A 3742-nucleotide genomic window follows, 5' to 3' on the forward strand; every position below is an offset into this window, starting at 1 on the left:
TGCCCTGCAGAGCTCCTCCTCCTGCAGCCCCTTCCTCCTTTCCTCTCTGTTCCCAGCCACTGTGGACAGAGTAGCTGCCGTCCAGTGGTGGCCTCTGCCTTGAGGTTGAGAGCAATGGAGCCAGCGTACCCCAGACTGAACCACTGACACCCGGAGCCCACACAAACTTCTCTCCTGCTGAGGGCTTCTTGCCAGGTATCTTGGCCTCATAATGAACAGTCGACTAACACATCCAGTAAGAGGAGACTTTGTCCCCTCCTCTGTCTCTCGGGTTCTCATGGGGTGCTCAGAATACACTGGGACCAATACACCTTTGCTGAGCTGAGGAATGAACGAATGGGACCTTTGCCCTTTGTGGTGACACAGATTTCTCTCATTCAGGCACATCTGATCAATTTATGCGCCTTCGTGAAAATCCCTTAAACATGGCCAAGACTCACCACATCCATCCTCAGGGCAGGCTGGGCTTTTGAAAGAGCTATCTGCGGGTTCCTTTAATGAAAACCAAACAACATAAATTGTGCCAAGACACACAAGCAAGGCCCTGGGGAAGCGAGGCTCCTCTCTAATTACCTGCCGCGAGCAGGGGCTGGCCGTGGGGGCTGAGTGGGATAGATACGTACATAGCATCCGCCATCCCAGCGAAGCCTGTGCTGTCACAGTGCGCCTCCTGCCACCTGGGAGCCTCGCAGGACCACGGGGAAGCCCGAAACCAGCCCAGCCTGGTCTCTCCCCTCCCCCTGCCACCCAAGACCTGGCTTGTAACTTTCAGAAGAGATAACACAGAATAGGACTTCCCTTCACTGAGAACACAACTCACAGCCCAGATCCCTTTCCTGTGCCTGTTCAGCTGTTCACAGAGGACTGGGGGCCCTCCCGGCACCCTGTGCGGGACGACGCCACTCGTCACTCAGCCTGCTCTTCCTGCTGTCTTGTAATCGACTGTTACCAGCAGGAGCGAAGGCAGGCTTTGGGGGATGTTCTTTAGTGAGTGAAACCTCACACGAGGCGGCCCGAGGGAAAGATCGCTGTCTTTGTCACCTGGGCGTGGGTGGACCAGCTCCCCCTCAGAAGACCCTGCCTGGACACGTGTGCTCCTGAGACACCTCTCAGACTTTAAGAGGTAAGGCCAGCTTCATGGATGTTGGAAAAAAAATGTTGATTCACAAACCCCCCGAGTGGCATCCCAGGAAGGCTTCTCTGTGGGGCTTTGCCATCAGCTCTGAACGACTGGGGGAAGTCGGAACCCAACCCAGAGGCACGAGAACGAGGGCGGCACAGAGGGGCGGTTGTTCTAAGGGGAGGGTGGCTTCCCTGGCCACAGCTGGCCCAGCTGGCACTGGCAGCCGAGATGGGCACCAAAACAAAAGGCCAGCAGGCACCCTGTCAGCAGGCCAGGGAAAACCGTGCCAGGTGGGTGTCGTGATTCCATAGTGTGGTTATTTGGAAACGAGTGTCCACCTGACCTCCTTGCATTTGGAGGCCCGAGGTCCCCCGCATGTGGGGAGCAGAGCTCCCCTCTGCCTGCCCGAAAGCCACAGGCTCTAGGCCCTGAGGCTGGGAATCCATTACTTTCTTAAAGGGAACATGCTCCTGTCTTTCTCTTCAATACGCATGTGGGGATCTGTCTATTGCTGGCATGGTGCAGGGGCTCTCCACTGATTTCCTCTGTACTCAGAGTTCATCTGCGTCTCTGTTTATAGACGATTATTTTCTTTTCTCTTGGCATCTTAATAAGCACCTCTGGTGGAGAGTTCACAGAATGTTGGAAGAAGGGTTGATTTGAAATGTTTTAGCTTGTTCTAGATCAAAGATGTTGGAGAGATTGCATAAGATACTGGCAAGAGAATTGATTGGGGGTTGGGGTCTGGGTGGGGCCACGCGGCCTGGACCTGGTGTGTGACCACCTTCCGACATGCTTTTCTGCAATCTGTGTGGAAGCATGGCTCCCCCACCAAGGAACCCCAGAGTTGATGGGGGAGCATCCTGGGCCTGGAGGAAAACTAGGCTGGTTCCCAAAACACATTTGCCATCAGGACGTCCGTGGAGCGCTTCATGGTGACGCCAGGGCAGCTGGATGTCTTCTCCAGGCTGTGCTCCATTAGGGCTCCTTTAGGGACTGTTGACTCTTAGCTTAGAAGCCAGGGGAGGGCAAAGGGCTTGTCACTGAGTTTAATTAATCAACAGGCATCTTATCCCCCCAGGGATTTCTTTAAAATGCTGGAAGGAGTGTTCAATGATAGGATAAAACTCCACGAAAATACGAGGCCTGCAACTTCTCCAGGAACGGTATCTTCAGCACATCTGGGAAGCATCTAAACATTCAGAAAGCTGCTGACTCGAAATCGGAGCCGGAGATCCTTGGAGGGCACGGTGACCTTGCTGATTAGTACAGGAACCATGGAGTTAGGAAGTGAGCCCGGCCCGCAGGATTTGAGCCACAGTGACCTGCACCCCTCCAGGCCCTGGGGCACCACCCACCTCCAGGCAGGCGGCCAGCCTCCCTCTGCAGCATTCAGCGTGGTCAAGAGAAGATCTCGTTGTGAGGTCAGGCACCAGTTACCAAAAGGAGACAGATTAAAAGGCCGCGGGATGGGGCTTTATGGAGATTTCGCTCCGGGGAGACCCTCCAGACCAACGGGGCGGGTCCAGGGAGAAGCTCAAGGGGCTGACCAGACTGGCATTTTTATGGGGTTTAGGGCAGGAAGGGAGGGCTTGGAACAGGAAAAGGGGGGTTTTAGAGTTCCTTGTCCTGCTGACTGACAGGCCGTTCTGTCGGCGCCTGATTGGTGGTTCTTTCGGCCCAGGTTGCTTGGTGCTTTGTTCCTCAGCCAACCTCAAAACCGACCTGACACTAAGGACTGTCGTTGGGTCCTGGGCTCAGAGAACCCTTGTCTTACTGGTCCCCACAGCCCGAGTGTGGGTCACGGCTCAAATGGGCCTTAATTTCACTCCATCTCTTTATTGTGTGCCATGTTGACTGTAGTCACCAAGAGCCACCGTGGTTATATAAATCTGAGTTAATTAGAAGCCAGTTCCACATGTCTTTGCATGACTGTCATCCCGTAAGGACAGCAGTCACACTGGATGGGGGGCTACCCTGCTCCAGCATGTCCTCATCTTAGCAGATGACACTTGCTAAGCTTCTATTTCTAAAAAGGTCACATTCTGAGATGCTGGGGACTCGGACTTCAAGGTATTTCAATTTTTGTGGGAAGACACTATTCAACCAGAAAGCCCCCGACTCCCCGACTGCTCTGCTGGGTCCCCCACGCCTGGCCTGGCTCCTCTGCTGGGCTCCCTTCCTCCAGCCCTCGACTGGTTTGGCTGTGGGAGCTCCCAGGGGAAGACCAGGAGTTGCATGGCCACCAGGTCAGCCCCCCCTGCCCTCCCTGCACCATGCTGAGGTCCAGGCAGCCCGTGTCCGTGCCTGGCTCTGCTGGGCCTTTTGCCTGCCTGGTTCCAGCTCTTGCCGGATGCTGGTCATGTTGCATCCCTCAGGTCTGGATGCGGATGACTTTGTCCCTGGGTTTCTCAGCAGCCTTTTGTCTTCCTGCATGCCCACGAGTCTCTCCAGTTCCCCTGTTAACTCTCCTGCCACCTGCTGAGTGTTTCCGATGGGGACCTGGTGCCTCTGGGGAGCTGTGCACTGCTCCCCCTTCCCTGAGGGTGGCCTTGGGGTTCCCGTATGACCAGTGCCTTTTCCCAAACACAAAACAGAAGGCAGCCTTCCCTTGTCCTA

General features: G+C 55.2%; 1 long non-coding RNA gene across 1 annotated transcript; it reads left to right on the forward strand.

The window, feature by feature from the left end:
• Window positions 1-404: 404 nt before the first annotated feature.
• On the forward strand, window positions 405-3034 carry LOC120892831 (uncharacterized). Its single transcript, XR_005737607.2, has 2 exons — window positions 405-1123; window positions 2205-3034. It is a non-coding gene; the product is annotated as an uncharacterized LOC120892831 (long non-coding RNA).
• Window positions 3035-3742: the final 708 nt, after the last annotated feature.

This window comes from Ictidomys tridecemlineatus, chromosome 7 (assembly GCF_052094955.1).
Source record: "Ictidomys tridecemlineatus isolate mIctTri1 chromosome 7, mIctTri1.hap1, whole genome shotgun sequence".
Lineage (NCBI taxonomy): Eukaryota > Metazoa > Chordata > Mammalia > Rodentia > Sciuridae > Ictidomys > Ictidomys tridecemlineatus.